This window comes from Schistocerca gregaria, chromosome X (assembly GCF_023897955.1).
Source record: "Schistocerca gregaria isolate iqSchGreg1 chromosome X, iqSchGreg1.2, whole genome shotgun sequence".
NCBI lineage: Eukaryota > Metazoa > Arthropoda > Insecta > Orthoptera > Acrididae > Schistocerca > Schistocerca gregaria.
In genome coordinates, this window is record NC_064931.1 from 427,253,262 (window position 1) to 427,267,655 (window position 14,394).

Genomic DNA, 14,394 nt, shown 5'->3' on the forward strand with positions numbered 1-14,394 from the left:
ATCTCAGTCTTATCACAACTCGGCAGCCTGAAGATGTCAAAAAGCCAAACGGGTTGGAACACAAATATGTAAAATGCAGCTGAGATTTTTCATCACATCTCTGTAGCATATCCCTTTAGAGCCTATCGAACAGAATTTGTTGCACAAGGTGTGACAGGAGGAACGGTAAATACGGAGATTACAGAACGATCATCCGAAGAGTCTCGTAAAACTGGACTCTCAAATGCATACCTTAGGAGCTAAGAGAATGTTACATCTCTTCCAAAAAGGTTTTAATAGTTTTTACGGGCTGCATTGTAGAGCCCATGTTAACTAGATTCTGTTTTCTGTTGAAGCGGTACTGTCGTACACTTAAAGCCCTTTGGGGCTAGCTCCATCCAAAATTGTCGGAGTAATACTGAAAATATCGGATAACACAATTAATAATTAATTATAACAATTGACCGATTAACCAGCTGAACATAAAAACGCAATGTCTAGTGTATTTTTGTCAGATTTCCCATATTCCACCTTCACATTCTCCGTGTGTGCCAGTGTAAAGAGTAGTTTTATTAGAACAGATCAAATACAGTGCTAACCAAAGATGAGTTGGTCGTGTAGACATGAGAAAATCTTTAAATTAAGCAGGTCAGAGTTGAGCAGGAGGGTGTTTAGAGACAATGTAGTCCTTAGATGGCACAGCGAGGAATCGGCGAATGGGAGGCTTCTTCCTCGAGCGGTTTGGACAGAGAACCTTTGTGACTGAAGTTCGCCACCTTAGCCACTACCAACCTCACCGGCCTGACGACCGGACATGCTCATGTCGAGCTCTGTATGGTAAGGAAACGTGCACAAAATGTGTTCTATCATTCTGGATTGATAGAAACGCGTTTTTCAAAGTCAATTTATGTCGAGAGATGCCAGGAGATAGCTTATCCTGATTTTGATTAATTAGGCAATTTAGAATCGTGTGAATGATGCTATTATCACGTGTTCTAGTCGTCAGCATAGCACAGTCGCTAACTGGAGAGTAGTCAAAGCTACGTAATTAGTAAAATTGGCAGAATTCGTTTTAATATGCGGTTTATAAAACTGTTCCGCGCCAGACACGGTGTACGGTGGTACTTGATGTTTAATATCAGGCAACTTCAGTGACAATTATTAATCTCCTCGTACTATATATAATTCTTGAAATTTAATTCGCTTATTATTGGTTTGCATGTTTCGGAATCTTCATGGAAGCCAGTAACTGCTTAATGCTCCATGCTGCACACTAATTTCTTAGTTGCATAGTTCACATTGTGGCAGTGGTCGCATAGTTAACTTAATCGTAGTGAGCTACATTTATTTTAATGTGAGTTTTCATGTGTCAAATTGTGCCCATTTTGAGGCAACGTGTTATGCGCCGAAAGTGACGGGCTGTGCTAAGTGCAAATTTATCCGTGTCAGAATATAACATACCAGTAGCTTTTGCTCTTGAAGTATGGGAGATGACGAATTTTGGATGTTTCATTTTGATTTGTAGTGCCAGCTTGTGGCTGACCCCGTGGGTGAAATTTCGCAAGTATAGGTATTCATTTGAATACTTACTGCGTGATGTAAGTAAATAATTGTAGGATATTATGTTTGATAGGATGCTGAAAAGGTTTAATTAGTAGTAGTTGGAATTTTGGCTGTAATTGATGAACGAGAAGTGTGCTACTCGAGTTAAGTTGTATATAAACAGTAACTTCTCAGGGAAATTCTAGGTAGCATTTTCACACACGATCAAATGCTCACAATATTTACATAGCTAAGTCAGGTGTGAAAGTCTTCCACAATTTTGATTAACAAGAAGTAATTATTGATTCAATCATTTTCTGTTGATAGGTTTTCCCTTTGCTACTGTTTTTGTGGGATAGACATCAGCCAAATGGTAATAAATTCACTATAAAGCATGTCTGCTGAGCTCTTCTGCAGCGCATTTCTGACTTGGTTACTGTAGATATACATACATACATACATAGTACGTATTCAGGTGAGCCCTTTCTCCTGTCCTTAGCTAGCCCTTAGGCAAGTGTCAGACGCCATTCTACTTTAATTTACTAAGGGATCATTAATTCAACGAATAATTAACTTATTAATGTGGATCATTCAGTGGACAATTGGCATTTTGATGTGGTTATTCGTTGTTTTGTATGAATATTATTCAAGCTTTCCCTTAATCAGATGGAACCCATCAGCCAGCCACTTCCTCCCCCTCCCCCAGGAGGCTCAAAACTTTCACGAGTTCGTGTTTGACTACTACAGGGCCCCAGTCTGCCTTCTGTTTTTTCCGTCTTGGGAATCTCATATTTTTGGGAATGTGTTCTGAAGTACCAATAGTTTGAAATCAGAATAGTCCTTCCAATGTTTTCTTTTTCTTTCTTCATTTTCCGTCTTTGTCTTCTTCGTCCCTGTGCTCTTCTGAAGGGTGGACCACGCATCTCACGCATAATTCCAGCCACTAGTCGACAGGCAGTTCGCATGTACCAGGTGGTACAGGTGAGGTCCTGCAAGGGACGATTGCCTAAGATGCATTACCTTGCCAATTGGTCTCACGTATTCAGGTGTGACCTGATGTGCGAACAATCACGTAAGAGGGGCGAACAGTACTTCTGAGGGGGCTCTTGTTGGAAGAAGTGTGCATCAGAGACGCTGGCCGTCATGGGGATTTTCACGCAATAAGCCAATTTCTATTGCAGACTGCGTACTACACGTAAACAGAATGAGGCTAAGGATTCCAAGAATGTCCCAGCTGCACATCGGTTCCTTGTGATGTACTGGAGGTCAGTCCTTTGGTATGGTTAACTCGTTTATTCAGAAATTTGTTTCTGCAGCTACAGGCCCTGTAAAATTCTCTCATTTGTGTAATGGCACTTTGCTTTAGGAGACAAATTGCTATTTTGTAGCCCAACAACTGCTTGCGTCTTTGCTTCTCAATGGCTGTCCTGTTCATGTCTAGGCCCATTGCACCCTGAATTCCTTCAGTGATGTTACTTACACTAGGCTGCTCGATGGTCTAAGGCAGAAATCCATACTAATCTGATCCGGGCGTCACGGCAGTCCATTGGGTAACGAAATAGGTTGATACAACCTTAGCGCTTTCACACTTTTTCTCAAGATAAATAGAACAGTGATTCCAATAAAGATGAAAACTGACTATGAAGTCATAAAGGTCCGACTGTACATCAAAAATCTGATGCGCTGTTACGTGTCAACGCTACAGACACACTGGAATGCCCTGTTTAAACATTGCCAAAGGTGTTACTTGCTATAGGAATGCTCAAGAGGGTGATGGCTCACCTCCCACTCCCCATAGTATCTGTTCCAATGGCGGCCATGCAGCCTCATCCCGAGAATGTCTAGTGTATCTAGATGAGTGGGCTGTCCAGGAGACGTGGTTGAAGGAAAGGTGCCTTACCCTGTCACTCGCAAGTTGCCCAGTTGAGAGTCTGTATGCTGAAGCTGCTGAACTACCCATGTCCTACTGCCGAGACTTCCTCCTCAGCAGGTATGCATGGCACTTGTATGCCATGTGTGCCCACCCATCCTGTGCCTCCTCCTTTGGTGATAACTTTCGTCAGTATGGGACTCGTCCTTCTGTTATCTCCTGGAGTCCGCTTTCTGCACTTGATACGGCGGCTTAACTTCACGATACCTGCACCTCTCGCGGTGGTTGTGAACCCTTCAGCGCTCTGGCTTCGTGGAGCGACCCATGTCAACTTTGGCCTTCATTCGCTTCCTGAGGACGCCTGAGGGTCGGTGTGGCTTTGTCACTGACACCCGTGTCTTTCGATATCTGCACCCGGCACTCTCCTTAGTATTTATAGCAGAGTTATTCGCCTTGTATCAGGCCACGGAGTACATCTGGCGACACAGCCTTCACAATTCTTCTGCTCAGAATCACTCAGCTTCCTTCAGAGTCTGTGTGCTGTTCACAGCCCATCCCTTAGTGCAGCGGGCCCAGGAAAACGGTCAACTGCTCACTCTTCGTGCAGCCGTGTGATGTTTCTGTGGGTCTGGTGATGTTTCTGGTCTGGTCGGTCTGCCAGGAAACGAGGCTGAGTACGCTGCTGCCAAAGCTGCAGTCCTCGTACCTCAGCCCACGAGTACTTATATTCCCTCCGATGATATGTCTGTCAGAAGGTTGTGTCCCATTAGCATCGCCTATGGTCGTTCCTTAATGGGAATAAGCTCCGGCTTATTGAGACTCTCCCAGCGGCTTGGTCGACCTCCTCTCGGCCCTCCTGCTGGGAGGAGGTTATTTTAACTCGGCCACGTTTTGGGCACTGCCTTTTTAGCCGTCTTCATTTGCTAAGTGGCGCTACCCCTACCCCCCTCCCTCCCACTATGTACACATCGTACTCAAGTTTTAACTGTCTTCCACTTCCTGATGGAATGTCCATCTTTAGCCTTTTACATTCCTGTTTTGGTTTGCCGTCCGAGTTATCGGCCATTTTAGCAAATGACGCGAAGGCTGGCGACCAAGTTTTACTTTTTATCCGCCATAGCAATATGGCGAAGGCCATTTAATTTTTATTTTCGAGCCTCCTTTTCTGTATGGTCTTCTTAGCCATTTTTCCACGTGCATGTTTTTAGCTGTCTATTATGTCAATTGGGAATGACTGATGGTCGTTTTTAACTCCTGTCTTCGTGTTATAGTTTTGAATTGGGCGCATATGACCCTAGTTTTTGTGCCCTAAAGAAAACAAACCAACTCGCAAGTTGAAGCCCTGCGTTTTTCTATCCGGGACTTACACTACCGTTCTTGCTACACTTCACTCCACGAAGGAAGTGGCCACTCGGACCTGACATCAAATTTAGCACTGCAGTTGTCCAATTGCACTGTCACAGTAGCATCCGTCTCCTCAAGCTGTGAAACAAGCCACCAAATCTTCACCCCCAGTGGCGAAATCAACTGCTACCCAACTGGCAGGCCTGAAGGGACAGAAGGAATAATTCCCATGAAGACTTTCTATGTGCCTCAATCCAACAAACGAGTGTTCATCTGCCAACCATGAACGCTCAAAGAAATCTGTCGTTTTCTTCAGACACAAAGATACTCTTAGACAAGGTCACTGTGATACCCTCACTTGGCTGACACCAGTTTGGCTGGTGCGCACTGCCAATCGTTTTCCTGCCCTGGAATCTGCAGGCTGACCCAGAGACTGCTGAGACTGCTGAAACTTCTGTAGACGTCTTAAACAGCATCCTCCAGCATCTGTGCGCTGTAGCAGTGACTTTTCAAAGGCAGGCACTCAGCAACGGGCAAGGTGACTTTATATTTTTTTCCCTCGTTCCCCTTCTCTGTCAATACTTACTTCTAACGGAATGTTCACAGCATTTGGTCCATAAAGGAGGAACTATGAGTGCTCTTCAAATGGCAGCCCCTGGTTTTCTACCTCCGGGAAACAAAATTGCTTCCTTGCAAGTGCTTTACTTTCTCGCATTTCTTTGATTTTGATCTTCCCCTGAGGACAACATTCATCTCATGGGCGATGCTACTCATCCAGGACTAAGTTCATAGTCACACCATTTTTCTGAACACCCGGCTAAGGTGTTGCAGTCCATATTTTCCACCACTTCACCTTCTTACTTTGTCATCTACATACCTCTGTCATTTGGTGTCAGCAGGGCAGACTTCCTCCAGCTTACTGGGCAACTCCCTGAACCGTTTTTGCTGCTCAGTGACTTCAATGAGCACAATCCCCTTTATGGCTCTGAAACCTGTCAGTTACCCTCTTGGCTGACCACCTCAATCAACTCAACCTTATCTGCCTAAACACTGGGTAACACATACTCCCTTTAGACTCGACGCACACGCACTGCTGACCAAGATGTCGAGTGCCCCTCACCTGAAATCATATCCCCCTCTTCCTCTTTGACCTCCTTGCTAGGTCAACATCTCAGCAGCTACTCCGTGTGGTGGGGCTGTTATGTACCCGTCTAGCTGACCCCACTGACGCACAGGGATCACACTGCTGGTACCTGCAATGTAAACGCCTTGTGGAAGAATGGGAGTGGTTGTCCATCTTCTCTGGCCATCGGAACGTCTGGAAGTGACTGTCCTGCCAAGTGGTTTTTGCTGTGTCTGGGTGGCACCCACTAGGTGAGACCCTGTTTGGAGTGGGTGGTAACAAGGTGTACGTCTGGCACATGAAATGAAACTTTCTGGCCAGTCTTCCACAGCAGTCTCTTTCAAGGAATAGTTCCATCTCAGTTCTTGTTTCTGCCATCATGGCCTTTTCCTTCTTGGCTACCTCATGGGAGGACAGCCAGGCACGACAGCAGCTTTGTGCGAAACTTTTTCCAGTTCCTTGTCTGTACCAGGACTCGCCCCAGAGGGTCCACAAATCTCTTGTGGATACGTGTGTAGCGAGTATGGGACCCTGAGATAATGTGGCCCTCCTTCCTTTCCAGGCTGCATACCTTGTCGACCTTTGCTGCTCGAAAATTATTCGCCAGTCGAAAGCCCACTGTGCCTCAGACAGGAAAATACAGCACTGTCCTTGCCTCTCCTTGGCCAACCAAAGAGGCGGCCACGCAGACTTGTGATTTCACCTTTAGTGCCACGGTCGTCAGGTCGGCCAGCGCAAAGATCGCCCGTTCAACCTCCCCACTTCCGCCTGCTAATTCTATGGCTCACCCTTCATTGGGTTCTGCTAAATGTCGATCCCAAAAGTCAGACACCCAGACTTAAAAAAAGAGCATACTCGTGAAGATTTTTTATATACCCCAACTTCACAACCATTGGTTCCTCCATCTAAACATCATGGTTGCAAGAAAGCTATTAAGAAACCCAGTTCCTTTCCTTCTCCGCCAAGGCGTGTCTCATCTACAGCACTACCTGGCAGTAACCGCCCTCGGCCGTCTTCTGTGTCCCCCCTGTGGGTTCGGGGGTAAGAATAGGCCCACGGTATTCCTGCCTGTCGTAAGCGGCGACTAAAAGGAGTCTCAAACGTTTTGGCCTTGTGAGATGGTCCCCTAACGGGTTTGACCTCCATCCTTCTAAATTTTCCGAAGAGCGAGCCGATTGGGGAAGGGCGCCTTACAAGGAGCGATGTGTCCATCATGCATTACCATCTCTAGCCAGGTTTGTCGTCATCGCTTAGCAGTCCCGCTCACCTACCATCTCTTGGGCGTGGATTTGTTCTTGGGTGCAGTTTATTGCAGTCTGCTATGCTGTGTCGCTTTATGCGCCAATGACGATATTGGACTAGATCACGTGAAATCCAGCACGGTAGCCAGTCCGTTGTGGTGGGGCCGCCATGTACCCTGTTGGTTGTAACCCCCTGACTACACAGGGATCGCTCTGCTGATGCCAGCGCCGTTAACTCCTCACGTATGCCAAGGAGTAGATGCCTATCTCCTTGGGGCATTGGGACTCCCGGCAATGGCCATCCTGCCAGGTGGTCGTTGCTGAGGCTGGGTGGCGCCCGTGGGGAGGGCCCTTGGTCGGAGTAGGTGGCATCAGGGCGGATGACCCGCAATGAAGCGTGGTACATCATCTCTTGCTGGCGGCCAGCCGCCAGCAATCTCTAAGCGTTCCAGGGCTCAATACAACGCAACTACATATGACCCCAAATCGTTCCCTGCCCTGGCTACACCATGGGAGGAACGAAAGACTAAGGATGCCAGCGAACCATACTCGCCCTCTACCTGGTGTGTACGAGAGCTGATGGTGAATCCTTTACATCCATGAAGCCTCAGTTCTTCGTCGAGCACTTAGAGGACAAGTTTGGGGAGGTGGAGGGCTTGTCCAAAATGCGCTCGGGCTTGGTTTTGATCAAATCGGCGTCCTCCGCCCAGTCCCGCCGGTTACTCGATTGTAGCAAGCTTGGGGATGTTCCGGTTACAATCACGCCCCATAAGAGTCTTAATGTGGTCCAGGGCATAATATTCCATCGGGACCTTCTATTGCAGTCCGATGACGAGCTTCGCGCCAATTTAGAGCGGCGAGGTGTTCACTTCGTCCGGCGCGTACATCGTGGTCCAAGCAGGTTGCCACTGGTGCCTTCATCTTGGCCTTCAAGGGTGATACTTTACCTGAGAAGGTCAAGGTGATGGTCTATCGTTGTGACGTCAAGCCATATATCCCTCCCCCGATGCGGTGCTTTAAGTGCTGGAAGTTCGGGCATATGTCTTCCCGCTGTACTTCCAGCCTCACATGTCGAGATTGTGGACGCCCATCACATCCCAATGCTCCATGTGCTCCGCCTCCCATCTGTGTAAACTGCGGAGAGCACCATTCGCCTTGCTCGCCGGACTGCAGGATCTTGCAGAAAGAGCGCAAAATCATGGAGTATAAGACCCTGGACCGCCTTACATACACTGAGCCAGGCAGAAGTTCGAACGCCTCCATCCTGTTTGAACGACTGCCTCTTACGCCGCGGCTACTACTGTTATGGCCCCATTAGCTCTCCCTCAGACTGCCACCTCTCAGAGCCGGAATGCTACACCTGCCCCCTTGATGGTGGGGGGCACTTCACTCCCTGCTGCTCCTGCACTACCTGCCTCAGGAGCAGCAACACCCCAACCATCGGGGACATCAGTCCCCACTTCTAAGCTGGGGAAGCCTCAAACTTCCCCGGCTCGAATAGCACGGAAAGGGTCCCTTGGGTCCCTTCCTTCCCAGGTTTCCGCCTCTGGGAAGGGTGACGTCAGCCAATGGAAGAAAAGCAGACCAGTGGCTGATCGCAGGGCTTCCCGCTCCTCCTCCGTCCCGGAGACTGACTCGCTGGAGCCCTCCCAGCCAATGAAACCCAAGGACCAGAGAGACAAGACGAAGAAGACCTCTAAGGCCAAGGACCACGCGGTGGCATCCACCCCACTGCTCCCTACAGGCTCTGCGTCCGAGGATAAGGTGGAGATCCGGGCGTCCACTGAGGACCTGGATCTCGCCGGACCCTCAGACACCATGGAAGCAGATTGTACTGGTCCTCCATCGGTGGCAGCAGGTGACCCAGTGGCGTGATCTGCCTCCTCGGCCCCTTCACGCCTTTTTCGGACATGGACAAAGCGATACTCCAGTGGAACTGCAGCGCTTTTTTCCACCACCTTGCTGAGCTTCGCCAACTCATCAGCAGTCACCCTTTCCTCTGCATTGCCCTACAGGAAACTTGGTTTCCGGCAATGTGGACCCCTGCCCTACGTGGGTATCGGGGTTATTACAAGAACCGGGCAGCTTATGAGAGGGTATCTGGTGGAGTCTGCGTCTACATCCTTAACTCTGTCTACAGCGAATGTGTACCTCTTCACACACCTTAAGAGGCTGTCGCTGTAAGGATGTGGACGCCTCAGCCTATTACTGTCTGCAGTTTGTATCTTCCGCCAGATGGTGATGTCTCGCGTCATGTGTTGGCTGCATTGATAGCACAACTGCCTCCTACTTTTGTGTTACTGGGCGACTTTAACGCCCATAACCCCCTGTGGGGTAGCGCCGCGATTCCTGGCCGGGGTAGAGATGTCGAGACTCTTCTCTCGCAGCTTGACCTCTGCCTCTTAAACACGGGAGAGCCGACACATTTCAGCGTAGTCCATGGCACATTTTCGGCCATCGACCTATCTGCAGCCCCGGACTTTCACCATCCATCCACTGGAGTGTCCATGACGACTTATGTGGTAGTGACCATTTCCCCATCTTTCTGTCACTACCACAGCGTCACTCTTCTGAACGCCCCTCCAGATGGGCTCTGAATAAGGCTGATTGGGGCTTGTTCTCCTCTCTCGCCACTATCGCACCTCCTTCCCCTGACACCATTGATGCGGTGGTTCAGTCGGTCACCACCGGCATCGTTTCTGCGGCGGCATCTGCGATTCCCTGTTCATCCGGGTCCTCTCGGCGGAGGACTGTGCCTTGGTGGGCGCCCGAGATCGCAGAGGCGATTAGAGATCGCCGGCGGGCTCTTCAACGCCATAAGCGGCACCCGTCCTTGGAGAACCTCATCGTTTTTAAACAGCTCCGTGCCCGTGCCCGACGCCTTATTCGCCAACGGAAGCAGGAGTGCTGGGAACGGTATGTTTCCACCATTGGCGTCCGTATCTCTGCATCGCAGGTTTGGGCTAAGATTAGGCGACTCCATGGCTATCAGCCGCCTGTCTCTGTCCCTGGGCTTTCGCTGAATGGAGTGGTGTGTACTGACTCCGACACGATTGCGGACCGGTTAGCAGCGCATTTTGGTCAGTGTTCCGCATCTACGAATTACCCACTGGCCTTCTGCTCCCGGAAAGAGCGGTTGGAAAGTTGGAGGCTTTCCTTTCACACGCGCCACGCGGAGTCGTACAATGCTCCTTTCAGCGACTGGGAATTCCAGAGTGCACTATCTGCTTGCCCTGATACGGCTCCTGGGCCAGACCGCATCCACAGCCAGATGCTGAAACACCTCTCTGTGAATTGCAAGCGACGCCTCCTAGATGTTTTCAACCGCATCTGGGTTGAGGGTGTGTTCCCGTCTCAATGGCGAGAAAGCATCGTCCTCCCCGTGTTGAAACCTGGCAAGAACCCGCTGGAGGTGGACAGCTACCGCCCCATAAGCCTCACCAACGTTCTTTGCAAGTTGCTAGAACGTATGGTGAGCCGGAGGTTGAGTTGGCTCCGTCTCAGGGTGGGTTCCGTAAAGGCCGCTCTGCCGTCGATAATCTGGTCTCCCTAGAGTCTGCCGTCCGTACAGCCTTTGCACGCCGCCAACATCTGCTTGCCGTCTTCTTCGACATCCAGAAGGCGTACGATACGAATTGGCGATATCACATCCTGGCCACACTTCATGGGTGGGGTCTTAGGGGCCCGCGTCCGATTTTTATTCAGAATTTTCTGTCGTCTCGTTCCTTCCGCGTGCAAGTTGCTGCGTCCCATAGTTCCTCCCGGGTCCAGGAGAACGGGGTCCCACAGGGGTCTGTCCTCAGTGTCTCCCTGTTTTTAATTGCGATCAATGGGCTCGCTGAGGCGGTGGGATCGTCCGTCGCAGCTTCGTTGTATGCAGACGACTTCTGCCTCTACTACAGCTCCGCTGGCATTGCAGTTGCTGAGCGCCAGCTGCAGGGCGCTATCCGCAAGGCGCAGTCGTGGGCTGTAGCGCACGGCTTCCAGTTTTCGGCCGCTAAGACCTGCGTTATACATTTCTGCCGGCGTCGCACGGTTCACCCTGAGCCACGCCTTTACCTTGGCGGTGAACCTCTTGCTGTGGTAGAGACGCATCGGTTCTTGGGACTGGTATTTGATGCCCGATTGACTTGGCTGCCTCATATTAGGCAGCTTAAACAAACATGCTGGCGTCATTTAAACGCTCTCCGTTGCCTTAGCCACACCGCATGGGGTGCCGATCGGTCCACCCTTCTCCGGCTGTATCAAGCGCTGATCCAGTCCCGCCTTGATTATGGGTGTGTGGCTTATGGTTCGGCATCGCCATCAGCGTTGCAATTGCTGGATCCCATCCATCACTGCGGGATCCGACTCGCCACAGGAGCATTTCGGACAAGCCCTGTTGACAGCTTACTTGTGGAGGCTGGTGGTCCTCCATTGCGGATCCGGCGCGACCGACTTCTGGCCGCTTATGCTGCCCACGTTTGTAGCTTGCCAGGGCATCCCAACTACCGTCTCCTGTTCCCGCACTCGATCGTCCATCTTTCAGACAGGCGGCCCCGGTCAGGGTGTACGATCGCGGTTCGCATCTGGGCTCTGCTGTGTGGGATTGAGTTTTTTCCTCTCCCACCTGTTTTCCGGGCCAATCTCCGTCTGCCCCCTTGGTGTGTGCGCCGACCATGCATTCGGCTGGATTTGGCACAGGGTCCAAAAGACTCGGTCCCTCCTCCGGCCCTCCGCCGCCGCTTTGTTTCTCTCCTTGCCGAGTTTCCCGGATCTGCCGTGGCCTATACCGACGGTTCGATGGTCTCTGGTCGCACTGGTTACGCTCTTACTCGAGAGGATCATTGTGAGCAACGGTCGCTGGCACCCGGGAACAGTGTATACACTGCCGAGTTGGTTGCCATCTATCGCGCCCTAGAGTATATCCGCTCCCGCTCAGGTGAGTCCTTTGTCATCTGTAGTGACTCCCTGAGTGGTTTACGAGCTCTTGACCAGTGCTTTCCTCGTTCCCGTCTGGTGATGGCCATCCACGAGTCGCTCCATGCTCTTGCCCGTTGCTGCCGCTCCGTGGTCTTTGTTTGGACCCCAGGTCATGTCGGCATCCCGGGCATTGAGCAGGTTGACACGCTGGCTAAACAGGCAGTGAGTTCACCGGCTCTGGAACTCGGCCTTATGGAGTGTGATCTCCTGTCGCTTTTGTGCCAGAAAGTGCTTGGTGCCTGGGGTGACGAGTGGCGCACCCTGCCCACGCCCAACAAACTTCGAGCGGTGAAGGAGACGACCGGTGTGTGGCGCTCCTCCATGCGGGCCTCTCGGAAGGACTCTGTCGTCCTCTGCCGGCTGCGCGTTGGCCACACGTGGCTGACGCACGGCCATTTGTTGCGCCGGGAGGACCCACCGCTATGTCGCTGCGGGGCAGCTCTGACGGTGGTCCACATTTTGGACTGCCCGCTTTTAACAGGACTCAGGCAGACGTTTGCGCTGCCTGATACCCTCCCTGCCCTTTTATGTAATGACGTTGCTATGGCGGACCTCGTGTTGAGTTTTATTCGGGCAGGGGGTTTTTATCGTATGATTTGAGTGTTTGTCCTTTTATTTCCTGTATTGACTTGGGCCTTTGGCCTGTGGTTTTAAACTGTGGGTTTTAATGTCATTTGGTGGTTGGCTTTTCCTTATTTTCATGGTCGGCCAACCACCTTCACACTCGGTGTGATTTTAGTTCCGTTTGTCTGGTCTTTGTCTTTCTTGTATTGTGTCGTCCCTTGTCTCAGTTCTCCGTTTTTAACGACTGACAGTTTTTATTTCGTGTGATTTTATCGTGGAACAAGGGACCGATGACCTTAGCAGTCTGGTCCCTTCAATCCCACACCCAACCAACCAACCATCTTCTGTGTCGCCGAGGCGCACTGCTGGCGGCCGATCAACCGGCCGATCGCTGGTGGTAGGAGCTGCTCCTGAACAACCTATGGATCAGGATCTTTTGCCTTCGGCTGAGTGCCGTTCCACGCTGTCGGTCGCAAGCTCTGTGCAGTCGCTGAGTTCACGGCAACCTTGGCCACATTCTTCCATTTTCTGTCCACCCTATATCCATTATCCATTGGAATATCAGCGGTATTCGAGCCAATCGGGATGAATTGACGATCCTCCTTCGATCCTCCTTCGATCCTACCCGCCAGGCAGCTTCTGCCTTGAGGAAACAAAGCTGTGTCCCCACGACTGCTTTTTCCCCCATTTTCAGTCAGGTCGATTTGATCTCGTCTCTGTTGAAGGTACTCCAGCACATGGAGGACAAGAGATTGTTCTCCATGATACTCTCTTTTATGACCCAATCCCCTTAAACACTTTATTCCAAGCAGTCGCTGTCCGTCTTACCCTTTCTGGATACACCTTCTCTCTTTGTACTGTATAAATTCCATCGTCCACATCAATGGCGTGAGCTGATCTCCTTCATCTTCTTGGTCAGATTCCACCACCCGGTTTTGGGGATCTCCACGTCCATGTCTGTGTGGTTCACTATTGCTAGACGTCTTCCAAGCGGATCTTGTTCGCCCTCAACACTGGGGACCCTACATTTTAGTCTGCCTCCACGACAAATTTCTCTCATTTGGACCTTTCGGTCGATAATGTTCCGCTAGCTCGGCAGTACGAATGGTTCGCCCTTGCTGATACACACTCGAGTGACAAATTTCCATGTGTCCATCGATTGCAGCCAAAACTGCCAGATATGCGACAGAGACGCTGGAAGTTTGCCCAAGCCGATTGGACACTTTTCGTCTCCAGCGACATTAGATGACGGTGACTTTCCTAGTGTCGACGATGAGGTCACTCATATTACAGACGTTATTCTTACAGCTGCGAAATTTTCAATACCACGCACCTCCGAATTGCCCCGGCGCCCCCCAGTTCCTTGGTGGAACGAGGCATGCCGTAACGCAATACGTGAGCGGCGACGTGCTCTTCGCATTTTTCGGCCACCATCCTACTTTCGCCAAGTGTATCCGCTATAAGCAGCCCCGTGCGCGATGCCGTCGCGTCATCCGCGATAGCAAGAAGGCTAGCTGGGAATTCTTTACTAGCTCATGTAACACCTTCACTCCCTCCTCGGAAGTTTGGCGTCGGATTCGACAGTTATCTGGCGCGCTTAGTTTCTCCCCGGTCTCTGTGCTCACTGTCCCGTATGATACGTTAGTGGACCCCGTCGCAATTTCTGACTCATTGGGTCAACACTTTGCTGAGATTTCGAGCTCTTCAAATTACCCGCCAGCGTTTCTCCTCTCAAAATCGCGAAAGCTATAATACTGTTTTCTCCATGC

The 14,394-nt window shown here is 50.6% G+C and overlaps 1 protein-coding gene across 1 annotated transcript in view; it reads left to right on the forward strand.

The window, feature by feature from the left end:
- The first annotated feature begins 761 nt into the window (after positions 1-761).
- Positions 762-14,394, forward strand: part of LOC126299583 (aquaporin AQPAe.a-like) — a 44,197-nt gene continuing 30,564 nt past the window's right edge. The window contains exon 1 of the mRNA XM_049991594.1: positions 762-816. The gene's annotated coding sequence lies outside the window, so the exon portion shown is untranslated. The remainder of the gene's footprint in view (positions 817-14,394) is intronic.